We start from the raw sequence: 16264 nt of genomic DNA on the forward strand, positions 1-16264 counted from the left end.
TTACTATAGTGAAATAGGGAAACACTTTCAATGTTGACAAAAGCAGTTCATTGAATTTGCAGCTTTCGGGGTTTGCCAAGCTTTCTGCTGTTTGGTGTCTATTGGATTGCAAGCTAGATTTGAGAAACTGCAGCTGATAAGACACAGACAGACAGGCACGCACGCCGTGCAGACGCAGGCAGGCAGGCGGGCGGGCGGGCGGGCGGGTGGGCGTAGGCAGGAACGGACGCACGCACGCTCGCACACCTCAACTCTCTACACAGAGAAGGCCTTAAAGACAGAGATGCCGGTAGAACACATGCACACACACTCACACACTGCTCAACACTCTCCAGCTACCAGGCAAAAGGGAGGTTCTTTCTTCCACCACACTGGTCATTTAGTTTGTCACTGGATCTCCCAACTTAATGGCGTTTGGGCTGCTCTAAGTGTTTGTTTGTTTGTATTGTGTCCCTCTGTAGTTGGAAATTCCTCGTGGGGGAGAGCTGCGCGTCATCGGAGTGCTACTTGGGAGCGTTCCTGGTGGATGGACCAGCGCAGAACCGTCTTCACGCTTGAAAGTGACAAAGCGGGTCCCTGCCACACTGGCCGGTAGCGACTTGCTGTCTGGATTGTAAACTGGATTGGGATGACTCCTCTTTGGTGTGGGTTGATCTATTGCAGTGTTTTTTTTCTGTGGATTCTATATGTGGGGCGTGGTTTAAGTATTGCAAACTGATAATACCTTTTGGGGGAAGGCATGTATCTTGCTTTTGTGTGGACATTGTGTGGGGGTTTTCATGTTAGACATGGTTGGCCATTAGTTGGCTTTATGCCTATCGCCTAGTGGGGTTCTATGTACAGTGAATCTGTGCCTACAGTCCTGTATCCAGTCTGCTTGTGGCAAATAAACATTTGTATAAACCATTTCTGATTCTGAGTGTTGTCTGTGACCTGTGTTGCTGTACAAGGGGGTGTTTTTAATGACAATCTGTGTTAAAACAGCAAACTGATAACAATAATAACAGTAATGATAATAATGATGATGTTGAAAATAATAAATGGGGATGATGCCAATGACAACATTAATAAAAGTAACATTGCATGTTATTAACAAGTCAATACAAATTATAAAAACACTGAAAATGATGGAAAGATCTGCATGCGATGATCCCTTGGCAGTGGACATTCTGGTCCTTCAGGTACAGGTATGTGGGAGAAGAAATAAATAATTATTACACATACAGAACACGAATATATGTGTATGAGACATATATATATATATATATATATATAGTGGGGGTGTTGAGTTATGTCATTGTTATTTGTATTATTTTATGTTGCTGATTTGTATCCTATTGTGTCAATTATACTAATTTTATGTGTTATGTAAGTTAGGGGAAATGCACTTATAGAACTCTTAATTTGACTCTTAATTTGATATAAATATCCGCGGAGAGGATGTGAATAAAACGAAACTTAGAATCCCCAAAGTCCTAGGTACGTATCCCGTCTGCGGAGCGGATGCGAATAGAACGAAACCTTGAGTCGTCGGTTCGTATCCCGTCTGTGGCGTGTCCAAATAATTTAAAACATTCAGAAATTTCATATGTGTATTTAAGCAGTTAGAAATGCATTTCTCAGATAGATATGGATGCGGAAACACCCTAATTTTCTTCCTTCTTTCTCCTTTCTTCTTTTCTTCTCTCTTTTCTCCCTTTTTCCTTCTTCCCCCTCCTCTTAAATGGCCTTATGGCCGCCAGCTTGAGCGCAGTGCCTTATCCATTAGGCCACTGGGGCCAGTCTGCTGCTAGCCGTCAGCCTCAACTCCCCTAGTGTCAAATACTATAGTGGAATAGAGAAATAGTTTCAAGTTTGACAAAAGCAGTTCATTGAATTTTCAGCTGTGTGGGTTGGCCTAGCAGAGGATGGTTTCGATCCATCGACCTCTGGGTTATGGGCCCAGCACGCTTCCGCTGCGCCACTCTGCTCTCCCTTACTGCAGTCTTGCTGTTGGCTCCAGGGCTCTCATTGCAGAAATACATTGTGGAAAAATAGCCATCAGCGTCCGCTCCACTTGTGTCAATTACTATAGTGAAATAGGGAAATACTTTCAATGTTGACAAAAGCAGTTCATTGAATTTGCAGCTTTCGGGGTTTGCCAAGCTTTCTGATGTTTGGCGTCTATTGGATTGAAAGCTAGATTTGAGAAACTGCAGCTGATAATATCGAGACCTGCTAAAGGGGGTGAGTTGTTGGGTATGAAATTGGCTACGTGTTCCACACTGAAAGCCTCCTGGCATACTTCTCATCCTGGTGTCAGACTGCGGATTAGGAAAGCCAACTTGCGTGGAACTATACTGGAGTGGCACTTAAAGAGGTACTAGCAGAGGATGGTTTCGATCCATCGACCTCTGGGTTATGGGCCCAGCACACTTCCGCTGCGCCACTCTGCTTTTTCTCACCCCAGATGGGACTCGAACCCACAATCCCTGGCTTAGGAGGCCAGTGCCTCATCCATTAGGCCACTGGGACCAGTCTGCTGCTAGCCGTCAGCCTCAACTCCACTAGTGTCAAATACTATAGTGAAATAGAGAAATAGTTTCAAGTTTGACAAAAGCAGTTCATTGAATTTTCAGCTGTCTGGGTTGGCCTAGCAGAGGATGGTTTCGATCCATCGACTTCTGGGTTATGGGCCCAGCACGCTTCCGCTGCGCCACTCTGCTCTCCCTTACTGCAGTCTTGCTGTTGGCTCCAGGGCTCTCATTGCAGAAATACATTGTGGAAAAATAGCCATCAGCGTCCGCTCCACTTGTGTCAATTACTATAGTGAAATAGGGAAATACTTTCAATGTTGAAAAAGCAGTTCATTGAATTTGCAGCTTTCGGGGTTTGCCAAGCTTTCTGCTGTTTGGTGTCTATTGGATTGCAAGCTAGATTTGAGAAACTGCAGCTGATAATATCGAGACCTGCTAAAGGGGTGAGTTGTTGGGTATGAAATTGGCTACGTGTTCCCCACTGAAAGCCTCCTGGCGTACTTCTCATCCTGGTTTCAGACTGCGGATTAGGAAAGCCAACTTGCGTGGAACTATACTGGAGTGGCACTTAGAGAGGTACTAGCAGAGGATGGTTTCGATCCATCGACCTCTGGGTTATGGGCCCAGCACCCTTCCGCTGCGCCACTCTGCTTTTTCTCACCCCAGATGGGACTCGAACCCACAATACCTGGCTTAGGAAGCCAGTGCCTTATCCATTAGGCCACTGGGGCCAGTCTGCTGCTAGCCGTCAGCCTCAACTCCCCTAGTGTCAAATACTATAGTGGAAGAGAGAAATAGTTTCAAGTTTGACAAAAGCAGTTCATTGAATTTTCAGCTGTCTGGGTTGGCCTAGCAGAGGATGGTTTCGATCCATCGACCTCTGGGTTATGGGCCCAGCACGCTTCCGCTGCGCCACTCTGCTCTCCCTTACTGCAGTCTTGCTGTTGGCTCCAGGGCTCTCATTGCAGAAATACATTGTGGAAAAATAGCCATCAGTGTCCGCTCCACTTGTGTCAATTACTATAGTGAAATAGGGAAATACTTTCAATGTTGAAAAAAGCAGTTCATTGAATTTGCAGCTTTCGGGGTTTGCCAAGCTTTCTGCTGTTTGGTGTCTATTGGATTGCAAGCTAGATTTGAGAAACTGCAGCTGATAATATCGAGACCTGCTAAAGGGGGTGAGTTGTTGGGTATGAAATTGGCTACGTGTTCCCCACTGAAAGCCTCCTGGCGTACTTCTCATCCTGGTGTCAGACTGCGGATTAGGAAAGCCAACTTGCGTGGAACTATACTGGAGTGGCACTTAGAGAGGTACTAGCAGAGGATGGTTTCGATCCATCGACCTCTGGGTTATGGGCCCAGCACCCTTCCGCTGCGCCACTCTGCTTTTTCTCACCCCAGATGGGACTCGAACCCACAATACCTGGCTTAGGAAGCCAGTGCCTTATCCATTAGGCCACTGGGGCCAGTCTGCTGCTAGCCGTCAGCCTCAACTCCCCTAGTGTCAAATACTATAGTGGAAGAGAGAAATAGTTTCAAGTTTGACAAAAGCAGTTCATTGAATTTTCAGCTGTCTGGGTTGGCCTAGCAGAGGATGGTTTCGATCCATCGACCTCTGGGTTATGGGCCCAGCACGCTTCCGCTGCGCCACTCTGCTCTCCCTTACTGCAGTCTTGCTGTTGGCTCCAGGGCTCTCATTGCAGAAATACATTGTGGAAAAATAGCCATCAGCCTCCGCTCCACTTGTGTCAATTACTATAGTGAAATAGGGAAACACTTTCAATGTTGACAAAAGCAGTTCATTGAATTTGCAGCTTTCGGGGTTTGCCAAGCTTTCTGCTGTTTGGTGTCTATTGGATTGCAAGCTAGATTTGAGAAACTGCAGCTGATAATATCGAGACCTGCTAAAGGGGGTGAGTTGTTGGGTATGAAATTGGCTACGTGTTGCCCACTGAAAGCCTCCTGGCGTACTTCTCATCCTGGTGTCAGACTGCGGATTAGGAGAGCCAACTTGCGTGGAACTATACTGGAGTGGCACTTAGAGAGGTACTAGCAGAGGATGGTTTCGATCCATCGACCTCTGGGTTATGGGCCCAGCACGCTTCCGCTGCGCCACTCTGCTTTTTCTCACCCCAGATGGGACTCGAACCCACAATACCTGGCTTAGGAGGCCAGTGCCTTATCCATTAGGCCACTGGGGCCAGTCTGCTGCTAGCCGTCAGCCTCAACTCCAGCAATGAACTGCTTTTGTCTACATTGAAAGTATTTCCCTATTTCACTATAGTAATTGACACAAGTGGAGCGGATTAGGAAAGCCAACTTGCATGGAACTATACTGGAGTGGCACTTTTTTCTAATTCTCATGTAAAGTAGTATTTATTGTTACACCATGCTTTTTTATTGCTCTTAGCTTGACTGTTCTCTCCCTTGTACGTCGCTTTGGACAAAAGCGTCTGCTAAATGACTAAATGTAAATGTAAATGTTAAAGAGGTACTGGCAGAGGATGGTTTCGATCCATCGACCTCTGGGTTTATGGGCCCAGCACGCTTCCGCTGCGCCACTCTGCTTTTTCTCACCCCAGATGGGACTCGAACCCACAATCCCTGGCTTAGGAGGCCAGTGCCTTATCCATTAGGCCACTGGGGCCAGTCTGCTGCTAGCCGTCAGCCTCAACTCCACTAGTGTCAAATACTATAGTGAAATAGAGAAATAGTTTCAAGTTTGACAAAAGTAGTTCATTGAATTTTCAGCTGTCTGGGTTGGCCTAGCAGAGGATGGTTTCGATCCATCGACCTCTGGGTTATGGGCCCAGCATGCTTCCGCTGCGCCACTCTGCTCTCCCTTACTGCAGTCTTGCTGTTGGCTCCAGGGCTCTCATTGCAGAAATACATTGTGGAAAAATAGCCATCAGCGTCCGCTCCACTTGTGTCAATTACTATAGTGAAATAGGGAAATACTTTCAATGTTGAAAAAAGCAGTTCATTGAATTTGCAGCTTTCGGGGTTTGCCAAGCTTTCTGATGTTTGGCGTCTATTGGATTGAAAGCTAGATTTGAGAAACTGCAGCTGATAATATCGAGACCTGCTAAAGGGGGTGAGTTGTTGGGTATGAAATTGGCTACGTGTTCCACACTGAAAGCCTCCTGGCATACTTCTCATCCTGGTGTCAGACTGCGGATTAGGAAAGCCAACTTGCGTGGAACTATACTGGAGTGGCACTTAGAGAGGTACTAGCAGAGGATGGTTTCGATCCATCGACCTCTGGGTTATGGGCCCAGCACGCTTCCGCTGCGCCACTCTGCTTTTTCTCACCCCAGAGGGGACTCGAACCCACAATACCTGGCTTAGGAGGCCAGTGCCTTATCCATTGGGCCACTGGGGCCAGTCTGCTGCTAGCCGTCAGCCTCAACTCCCCTAGTGTCAAATACTATAGTGGAATAGAGAAATAGTTTCAAGTTTGACAAAAGCAGTTCATTGAATTTTCAGCTGTCTGGGTTGGCCTAGCAGAGGATGGTTTCGATCCATCGACCTCTGGGTTATGGGCCCAGCACGCTTCCGCTGCGCCACTCTGCTCTCCCTTACTGCAGTCTTGCTGTTGGCTCCAGGGCTCTCATTGCAGAAATACATTGTGGAAAAATAGCCATCAGCCTCCGCTCCACTTGTGTCAATTACTATAGTGAAATAGGGAAACACTTTCAATGTTGACAAAAGCAGTTCATTGAATTTGCAGCTTTCGGGGTTTGCCAAGCTTTCTGCTGTTTGGTGTCTATTGGATTGCAAGCTAGATTTGAGAAACTGCAGCTGATAATATCGAGACCTGCTAAAGGGGGTGAGTTGTTGGGTATGAAATTGGCTACGTGTTGCCCACTGAAAGCCTCCTGGCGTACTTCTCATCCTGGTGTCAGACTGCGGATTAGGAAAGCCAACTTGCGTGGAACTATACTGGAGTGGCACTTAGAGAGGTACTAGCAGAGGATGGTTTCGATCGATCGACCTCTGGGTTATGGGCCCAGCACGCTTCCGCTGCGCCACTCTGCTTTTTCTCACCCCAGATGGGACTCGAACCCACAATACCTGGCTTAGGAGGCCAGTGCCTTATCCATTAGGCCACTGGGGCCAGTCTGCTGCTAGCCGTCAGCCTCAACTCCAGCAATGAACTGCTTTTGTCTACATTGAAAGTATTTCCCTATTTCACTATAGTAATTGACACAAGTGGAGCGGATTAGGAAAGCCAACTTGCATGGAACTATACTGGAGTGGCACTTTTTTCTAATTCTCATGTAAAGTAGTATTTATTGTTACACCATGCTTTTTTATTGCTCTTAGCTTGACTGTTCTCTCCCTTGTACGTCGCTTTGGACAAAAGCGTCTGCTAAATGACTAAATGTAAATGTAAATGTTAAAGAGGTACTAGCAGAGGATGGTTTCGATCCATCGACCTCTGGGTTATGGGCCCAGCACGCTTCCGCTGCGCCACTCTGCTTTTTCTCACCCCAGATGGGACTCGAACCCACAATCCCTGGCTTAGGAGGCCAGTGCCTTATCCATTAGGCCACTGGGGCCAGTCTGCTGCTAGCCGTCAGCCTCAACTCCACTAGTGTCAAATACTATAGTGAAATAGAGAAATAGTTTCAAGTTTGACAAAAGTAGTTGATTGAATTTTCAGCTGTCTGGGTTGGCCTAGCAGAGGATGGTTTCAATCCATCGACCTCTGGGTTATGGGCCCAGCACGCTTCCGCTGCGCCACTCTGCTCTCCCTTACTGCAGTCTTGCTGTTGGCTCCAGGGCTCTCATTGCAGAAACACATTGTGGAAAAATAGCCATCAGCGTCCGCTCCACTTGTGTCAATTACTATAGTGAAATAGGGAAATACTTTCAATGTTGAAAAAAGCAGTTCATTGAATTTGCAGCTTTCGGGGTTTGCCAAGCTTTCTGCTGTTTGGTGTCTATTGGATTGCAAGCTAGATTTGAGAAACTGCAGCTGATAATATCGAGACCTGCTAAAGGGGGTGAGTTGTTGGGTATGAAATTGGCTACGTGTTCCCCACTGAAAGCCTCCTGGCGTACTTCTCATCCTGGTGTCAGACTGCGGATTAGGAAAGCCAACTTGCGTGGAACTATACTGGAGTGGCACTTAGAGAGGTACTAGCAGAGGATGGTTTCGATCCATCGACCTCTGGGTTATGGGCCCAGCACGCTTCCGCTGCGCCACTCTGCTTTTTCTCACCCCAGATGGGACTCGAACCCACAATACCTGGCTTAGGAGGCCAGTGCCTTATCCATTAGGCCACTGGGGCCAGTCTGCTGCTAGCCGTCAGCCTCAACTCCACTAGTGTCAAATACTATAGTGAAATAGAGAAATAGTTTCAAGTTTGACAAAAGCAGTTCATTGAATTTTCAGCTGTCTGGGTTGGCCTAGCAGAGGATGGTTTCGATCCATCGACCTCTGGGTTATGGTGCCAGCACGCTTCCGCTGCGCCACTATGCTCTCCCTTACTGCAGTCTTGCTGTTGGCTCCAGGGCTCTCATTGCAGAAATACATTGTGGAAAAATAGCCATCAGCCTCCGCTCCACTTGTGTCAATTACTATAGTGAAATAGGGAAACACTTTCAATGTTGACAAAAGCAGTTCATTGAATTTGCAGCTTTCGGGGTTTGCCAAGCTTTCTGCTGTTTGGTGTCTATTGGATTGCAAGCTAGATTTGAGAAACTGCAGCTGATAATATCGAGACCTGCTAAAGGGGGTGAGTTGTTGGGTATGAAATTGGCTACGTGTTCCCCACTGAAAGCCTCCTGGCGTACTTCTCATCCTGGTGTCAGACTGCGGATTAGGAAAGCCAACTTGCGTGGAACTATACTGGAGTGGCACTTTTTTCTAATTCTCATGTAAAGTAGTATTTATTGTTACACCATGCTTTTTTATTGCTCTTAGCTTGACTGTTCTCTCCCTTGTACGTTGCTTTGGACAAAAGCGTCTGCTAAATGACTAAATGTAAATGTTAAAGAGGTACTAGCAGAGGATGGTTTCGATCCATCGACCTCTGGGTTATGGGCCCAGCACGCTTCCGCTGCGCCACTCTGCTTTTTCTCACCCCAGAGGGGACTCGAACCCACAATACCTGGCTTAGGAAGCCAGTGCCTTATCCATTAGGCCACTGGGGCCAGTCTGCTGCTAGCCGTCAGCCTCAACTCCCCTAGTGTCAAATACTATAGTGGAAGAGAGAAATAGTTTCAAGTTTGACAAAAGCAGTTCATTGAATTTTCAGCTGTCTGGGTTGGCCTAGCAGAGGATGGTTTCGATCCATCGACCTCTGGGTTATGGCCCCAGCACCCTTCCGCTGCGCCACTCTGCTCTCCCTTACTGCAGTCTTGCTGTTGGCTCCAGGGCTCTCATTGCAGAAATACATTGTGGAAAAATAGCCATCAGCCTCCGCTCCACTTGTGTCAATTACTATAGTGAAATAGGGAAACACTTTCAATGTTGACAAAAGCAGTTCATTGAATTTGCAGCTTTCGGGGTTTGCCAAGCTTTCTGCTGTTTGGTGTCTATTGGATTGCAAGCTAGATTTGAGAAACTGCAGCTGATAATATCGAGACCTGCTAAAGGGGGTGAGTTGTTGGGTATGAAATTGGCTACGTGTTGCCCACTGAAAGCCTCCTGGCGTACTTCTCATCCTGGTGTCAGACTGCGGATTAGGAGAGCCAACTTGCGTGGAACTATACTGGAGTGGCACTTAGAGAGGTACTAGCAGAGGATGGTTTCGATCCATCGACCTCTGGGTTATGGGCCCAGCACGCTTCCGCTGCGCCACTTCTGCTTTTTCTCACCCCAGATGGGACTCGAACCCACAATACCTGGCTTAGGAGGCCAGTGCCTTATCCATTAGGCCACTGGGGCCAGTCTGCTGCTAGCCGTCAGCCTCAACTCCAGCAATGAACTGCTTTTGTCTACATTGAAAGTATTTCCCTATTTCACTATAGTAATTGACACAAGTGGAGCGGATTAGGAAAACCAACTTGCATGGAACTATACTGGAGTGGCACTTTTTTTCTAATTCTCATGTAAAGTAGTATTTATTGTTACACCATGCTTTTTTTATTGCTCTTAGCTTGACTGTTCTCTCCCTTGTACGTCGCTTTGGACAAAAGCGTCTGCTAAATGACTAAATGTAAATGTAAATGTTAAAGAGGTACTAGCAGAGGATGGTTTCGATCCATCGACCTCTGGGTTATGGGCCCAGCACGCTTCCGCTGCGCCACTCTGCTTTTTCTCACCCCAGATGGGACTCGAACCCACAATCCCTGGCTTAGGAGGCCAGTGCCTTATCCATTAGGCCACTGGGGCCAGTCTGCTGCTAGCCGTCAGCCTCAACTCCACTAGTGTCAAATACTATAGTGAAATAGAGAAATAGTTTCAAGTTTGACAAAAGTAGTTGATTGAATTTTCAGCTGTCTGGGTTGGCCTAGCAGAGGATGGTTTCAATCCATCGACCTCTGGGTTATGGGCCCAGCACGCTTCCGCTGCGCCACTCTGCTCTCCCTTACTGCAGTCTTGCTGTTGGCTCCAGGGCTCTCATTGCAGAAACACATTGGTGGAAAAATAGCCATCAGCGTCCGCCTCCACTTGTGTCAATTACTATAGTGAAATAGGGAAATACTTTCAATGTTGAAAAAAAAGCAGTTTCATTGAATTGCCAGCTTTCGGGGTTTGCCAAGCTTTCTGCTGTTTGGTGTCTATTGGATTGCAAGCTAGATTTGAGAAACTGCAGCTGATAATATCGAGACCTGCTAAAGGGGGTGAGTTGTTGGGTATGAAATTGGCTACGTGTTCCCCACTGAAAGCCTCCTGGCGTACTTCTCATCCTGCGGATTAGGAAAGCCAACTTGCGTGGAACTATACTGGAGTGGCACTTAGAGAGGTACTAGCAGAGGATGGTTTCGATCCATCGACCTCTGGGTTATGGGCCCAGCACGCTTCCGCTGCGCCACTCTGCTTTTTCTCACCCCAGAGGGGACTCGAACCCACAATACCTGGCTTAGGAGGCCAGTGCCTTATCCATTGGGCCACTGGGGCCAGTCTGCTGCTAGCCGTCAGCCTCAACTCCCCTAGTGGTCAAATACTATAGTGGGAATAGAGAAATAGTTTCAGTTTGACAAAAGCAGTTCATTGAATTTTCAGCTGTCTGGGTTGGCCTAGCAGAGGATGGTTTCGATCCATCGACCTCTGGGTTATGGGCCCAGCACGCTTCCGCTGCGCCACTCTGCTCTCCCTTACTGCAGTCTTGCTTGTTGGCTCCCAGGGCTCTCATTGCAGAAATACATTGTGGAAAAATAGCCATCAGCCTCCGCTCCACTTGTGTCAATTACTATAGTGAAATAGGGAAACACTTTCAATGTTGACAAAAGCAGTTCCATTGAATTTGCAGCTTTTCGGGGTTTGCCAAGCTTTCTGCTGTTTGGTGTCTATTGGATTGCAAGCTAGATTTGAGAAACTGCAGCTGATAAATCATCGAGACCTGCTAAAGGGGGTGAGTTGTTGGGTATGAAAATTGGCTACGTGTTTGCCCACTGAAAGCCTCCTGGCGTACTTCTCATCCTGGTGTCAGACTGCCGGATTAGGAAAGCCAACTTGCGTGGAACTATACTGGAGTGGCACTTAGAGAGGTACTAGCAGAGGATGGTTTCGATCGATCGACCTCTGGGTTATGGGCCCCAGCACGCTTCCGCTGCGCCACTCTGCTTTTTCTCACCCCAGAATGGGACTCGAACCCACAATACCTGGCGTTAGGAGGCCAGTGCCTTATCCATTAGGCCACTGGGGCCAGTCTGCTTGCTAGCCGTCAGCCTCAAACCAGCATGAACTGCTTTTGTCTACATTGAAAGTATTTCCCCTAATTTCACTATAGTAATTGACACAAGTGGAGCGGATTAGGAAAGCCAACTTGCATGGAACTATACTGGAGTGGGCACTTTTTTCTAATTCTCATGTAAAGTAGTATTTATTGTTACACCATGCTTTTTTATTGCTCTAGCTTGACTGTTCTCTCCCTTGTACGTCGCTTTGGGACAAAAGCGTCTGCTAAATGACTAAATGTAAATGTAAATGTTAAAGAGGTACTAGCAGAGGATGGTTTCGATCCATCGACCTCTGGGTTATGGGCCCAGCACGCTTCCGCTGCGCCACTCTGCTTTTTCTCACCCCAGATGGGACTCGAACCCACAATCCTGGCTTAGGAGGCCAGTGCCTTATCCATTAGGCCACTGGGGCCAGTCTGCTGCTAGCCGTCAGCCTCAACTCCACTAGTGTCAAATACTATAGTGAAATAGAGAAATAGTTTCAAGTTTGACAAAAGTAGTTGATTGAATTTTCAGCTGTCTGGGTTGGCCTAGCAGAGGATGGTTTCAATCCATCGACTCTCTGGGTTATGGGCCCAGCACGCTTCCGCTGCGCCACTCTGCTCTCCCTTACTGCAGTCTTGCTGTTGGCTCCAGGGCTCTCATTGCAGAAACACATTGTGGAAAAATAGCCATCAGCGTCCGCTCCACTTGTGTCAATTACTATAGTGAAATAGGGAAATACTTTCAATGTTGAAAAAAGCAGTTCATTGAATTTGCAGCTTTCGGGGTTTGCCAAGCTTTCTGCTGTTTGGTGTCTATTGGATTGCAAGCTAGAATTTGAAAAAGAAACTGCAGCTGATAATATCGAGACCTGCTAAAGGGGGTGAGTTGTTGGGTATGAAATTGGCTACGTGTTCCCCACTGAAAGCCTCCTGGCGTACTTCTCATCCTGGTGTCAGACTGCGGATTAGGAAAGCCAACTTGCGTGGAACTATACTGGAGTGGCACTTAAAGAGGTACTAGCAGAGGATGGTTTCGATCCATCGACCTCTGGGTTATGGGCCCAGCACGCTTCCGCTGCGCCACTCTGCTTTTTCTCACCCCAGATGGGACTCGAACCCACAATCCCTGGCTTAGGAGGCCAGTGCCTTATCCATTAGGCCACTGGGGCCAGTCTGCTGCTAGCCGTCAGCCTCAACTCCACTAGTGTCAAATACTATAGTGAAATAGAGAAATAGTTTCAAGTTTGACAAAAGCAGTTCATTGAATTTTCAGCTGTCTGGGTTGGCCTAGCAGAGGATGGTTTCGATCCATCGACCTCTGGGTTATGGGCCCAGCACGCTTCCGCTGCGCCACTCTGCTCTCCCTTACTGCAGTCTTGCTGTTGGCTCCAGGGCTCTCATTGCAGAAATACATTGTGGAAAAATAGCCATCAGCCTCCGCTCCACTTGTGTCAATTACTATAGTGAAATAGGGAAACACTTTCAATGTTGACAAAAGCAGTTCATTGAATTTGCAGCTTTCGGGGTTTGCCAAGCTTTCTGCTGTTTGGTGTTGAAGAATAAGATCGTTAGTGCCCGCCTATAGATAAAAACCGAGCGTTATTCACGTGAGCTTTCGAGCGCTCTCACAGTTTCTTATCCATGGCTATTCGACACACTTATCTAAAACATCAACATAGGCTAGTTCGGATCATCATGTCATACTGTTCTTCTCCCTATAGAGTGTGTTTCAGCCCCAAATACAACAAGGAGTCACAGTCACCTTTATTGTATCCTTTTCCTGAAATGGAAAAGCAGACAGTCTTACCCATTCACACCAGCCGTCCCAGAGTCGTTCTTTCTTCAAGAGGTCTCGGCTTCTTGCGGATGACCTGTTTGTGTCCCGATCTGGGGTCGTGGCTGGGATACTAAGGCAAGAAGGCCATGCTTTTCGGGGGTAGCTCAGTCCATAGGAAAGACGCAGACGCGGCTCTTGGTGTTAATAAAACTGTCCTCTTGTTTTTATTGTCAAAGAGGTAAAAAGTTACAAAGAAATAAAAAGGTTCTCTAAGCACACAAGCTAAGGCAAAAATAAAGAAAAGAATACAGAGTATTCTTATCAAGACAAAGACAGAAGACTAAAGACTCAAAACGCAAAAACGCCTTTTAAATCTCTCTGCACATACATACATGTTCTAACACACCCCCTTTTTCATGACACTCTTAGCAACATATGTTCATCCCTGACCCATGTGTCACCTCCTCTATTACACAATGTACAGCACAGTGAAGTTTGCAAACTCTCTCAAAGTACACATTGTTCTGCTTTACATTCTTGTTAGTTAAGCACATTTCATATTTCACACTTTTTCAGCAAGCATATATGGATATAGGTTTGTGTAAGCATAACTCAAGCAATTTCCACACACAGTTATTTAGCATGTTTCACACCACATATTAGGAGAGCACACAGTGGTTATATCATTGCAAGACATGAACCAAGCATTATTCAGCAAAGTACATATAGCATATATGTTTATCACTCATTAATAATTGCAAATGGGTTGGTACGGGTTGCAGGTCCAATCTCACGAGCCTTATTCATCACCCTCCTCTTGGACCGAAAAGCCGTAGCACCCCGTCCGATCAGTCCGCGCCACACAGGACCCAGGCATTCTTCAGCGCAGTCGCTTTCCAGAAGAACCCTCTTTTCCAGGATGAAAGTCCATCTTACAGCAGACACTTTTTCTCTGACAGTCCAATATTCATCTTCCCACCCTGACAGCTTAACTTCATCAGCAGTAACGGGTACATGTTTATTTTTGTTATAACATCTCCAACCCGCACCAGAAAAGATTCCATACACACAGTAAGGGTTTCCCCAGGGGCACCCCACAATATATCTCCCAATGAACTCTCCACTTCGGCTAAGCTGAGGGGGGGACATATCAGCTCTCACAGCAGCCCAAAAGGCACCGCTGTCATCATGTTGAAACACTCGCACCATGGCTGGTCTTATGTCAGTGAATTCTAGTTCCTCTCTCCCTGCCCAACCTTTATCAAAACGATAAACCTCAGTAGAACATCCCAACATTGATCTCACACGTATTCCCTCCCACCTCGCATTCATCCAAGGCACCGTGTGTTCTGCACCCAATCTGACATAGTGGATTTCTTTCCAACTCTGTGGCTCAGACAACCGCCCGAAACCGAGTTTTATTCTATGTTCGCGTCCCTCTCGCTGTAGTACGCCTATGAATTGCTTTCTCTTTTCTTCCATGGGTCTGCAGACCCGCACTGCTTCACGTCGCGGCTCTGTCTCCGGAGAAACAGTACTCGCGACCGCAGTAAAACTTCTGCTCTGATTTCCTCTCCGGTTCGCCCGTCTATTTCGCCGTCTAAGGGGGGCTGTGCCTCCCAGCGCAACACCAACTGTCTGGCTGAGTCTCGCTAATTCAGCGACAACTACGTCAAATCCAGCTGACTCAGACCCAGCGGTATTGACAACCAGCCCGCCTTCTTCAGGTATATTGTTCGGAACAAGTGGTCGAGGAGCAGGCTCACCAGTGAGGATAGGATGTGGTACGTTTGCTAAAGCCGATGTCGCAACAATGCCCTTACAGGGTTCACCAGCTTCACATTGCGTAACACTCCCTCTACTCCTGGCTCCTCCACCTCCAGTGCATCATTGCTTGTTTCTTCGGCTGCCTCTGGTATTATTTCTAATGGCAGCGCTTCTTGTGGATAAGAAGTTTCTACAAATATCTTTTCATATTCATCTTGAGTCCAAGTATCTCTTTCTTCACAATATCTGAGGGGTGAACCAGCTCCAATACTTAAGGTATCGACTTCATCACCATATTCCATCTCATCACTAAACCCCATTACTAGATCCCCAAACCCAACCTGCTCTGTGTCCCCGCTCTCTGAGTTCCTGCCTGCACCATCACCCCTGTTTATGACAACGGAGTCCAGTCTAGGCTGGTCCTCATTGCGCTCGAGACCTCCAGAATCTCCCTCCAATGCAGCATGGCCTGGAATCTATAACAAGTAGGGGAAAAGGTTATTCGTTATCTAATAGTGGTCATTCTTTCTGATACTATATCAGCCATCAATGTATTCGTAAATTGTGGTTTCACCCTTTCTCTTCCAGCTGTATAATAAGTATAAGCTATCAGCGGAAGGCAGGATGGGTAACCAAGCATATATAATATTGATGCGCTCAGTGCTAGTCCAGTCAGTTTCACGGCCACTTCGCTTATTTGTTCATAAGATCTGTGCGTGAGAGTCTTACTCAGATAAGCCAGGTACGTAGAAACAATCAGAACATCCACTGACAACACACCAATCGCTATCCATGATCTGCCAGGCATTCGTGCCCATTTGGGCATTACTTTATAATATTCCAGCACATTTGCTACAAGACTAACAATGAACATAACCGCATTAATTATCTTCCATCCTTGTAACTTTATGCCTTTCAGTCCTAGTCCTATAAAAATAATTGTTGAGCTAGGTAATCTCCTCCCCATAGTGAGGAAACGAGCCAAATTCAATGCACCATATATTACTGTTGATATTAAATATACTGGTAACTTATCCACCGTGAAACTGGTTAGAATGCATGACATTATCAAGTTTCCCACCAAATGCGGCCATTCCCCAACTACCTGGGCTTGTTGGTCCGAAGGCCTCGGTGTAGTACCATTGTTCGCCATTCTCCGTCTATTTGTTTAAGACTTCAGAGATTCGAAGTGCTTCTTGGACCTGTCGGCTGTCACTTCAGAGGCAGATGCTCGTGGTGTGACTCTCAACAGTGCCCCAGGCCCTTTATCTCATCCCAAAGGGGCCCTCTTACATGCTAGTTTCCTGTCCTGCCCCCAACAGAGCACTTTCTTCCTCTTTTTCATCTGGCTGCTTTACCTTCAA

The 16264-nt window shown here is 46.9% G+C and overlaps 11 non-coding genes across 11 annotated transcripts; all 11 read right to left on the reverse strand.

Annotated features, from left to right (window-relative positions):
* Positions 1 to 3174: 3174 nt before the first annotated feature.
* trnar-ccu lies at positions 3175 to 3247 on the reverse strand. Its single transcript has one exon. It is a non-coding gene; the product is annotated as a tRNA-Arg (tRNA).
* A 662-nt stretch (positions 3248 to 3909) lies between these two features.
* trnar-ccu lies at positions 3910 to 3982 on the reverse strand. The gene has a single exon. It is a non-coding gene; the product is annotated as a tRNA-Arg (tRNA).
* A 662-nt stretch (positions 3983 to 4644) lies between these two features.
* On the reverse strand, positions 4645 to 4717 carry trnar-ccu. The gene has a single exon. It is a non-coding gene; the product is annotated as a tRNA-Arg (tRNA).
* A 373-nt stretch (positions 4718 to 5090) lies between these two features.
* Positions 5091 to 5163, reverse strand: trnar-ccu. The gene has a single exon. It is a non-coding gene; the product is annotated as a tRNA-Arg (tRNA).
* A 1397-nt stretch (positions 5164 to 6560) lies between these two features.
* trnar-ccu lies at positions 6561 to 6633 on the reverse strand. The gene has a single exon. It is a non-coding gene; the product is annotated as a tRNA-Arg (tRNA).
* A 372-nt stretch (positions 6634 to 7005) lies between these two features.
* On the reverse strand, positions 7006 to 7078 carry trnar-ccu. Its single transcript has one exon. It is a non-coding gene; the product is annotated as a tRNA-Arg (tRNA).
* A 662-nt stretch (positions 7079 to 7740) lies between these two features.
* On the reverse strand, positions 7741 to 7813 carry trnar-ccu. Its single transcript has one exon. It is a non-coding gene; the product is annotated as a tRNA-Arg (tRNA).
* Positions 7814 to 9341: 1528 nt separating this feature from the next.
* Positions 9342 to 9414, reverse strand: trnar-ccu. The gene has a single exon. It is a non-coding gene; the product is annotated as a tRNA-Arg (tRNA).
* Positions 9415 to 9788: 374 nt separating this feature from the next.
* Positions 9789 to 9861, reverse strand: trnar-ccu. Its single transcript has one exon. It is a non-coding gene; the product is annotated as a tRNA-Arg (tRNA).
* Positions 9862 to 11712: 1851 nt separating this feature from the next.
* trnar-ccu lies at positions 11713 to 11784 on the reverse strand. Its single transcript has one exon. It is a non-coding gene; the product is annotated as a tRNA-Arg (tRNA).
* A 668-nt stretch (positions 11785 to 12452) lies between these two features.
* Positions 12453 to 12525, reverse strand: trnar-ccu. Its single transcript has one exon. It is a non-coding gene; the product is annotated as a tRNA-Arg (tRNA).
* Positions 12526 to 16264: the final 3739 nt, after the last annotated feature.

The sequence above is a fragment of the Clupea harengus genome, unplaced genomic scaffold (genome assembly GCF_900700415.2).
Source record: "Clupea harengus unplaced genomic scaffold, Ch_v2.0.2, whole genome shotgun sequence".
In the NCBI taxonomy this organism is placed as follows: Eukaryota; Metazoa; Chordata; class Actinopteri; order Clupeiformes; family Clupeidae; genus Clupea; species Clupea harengus.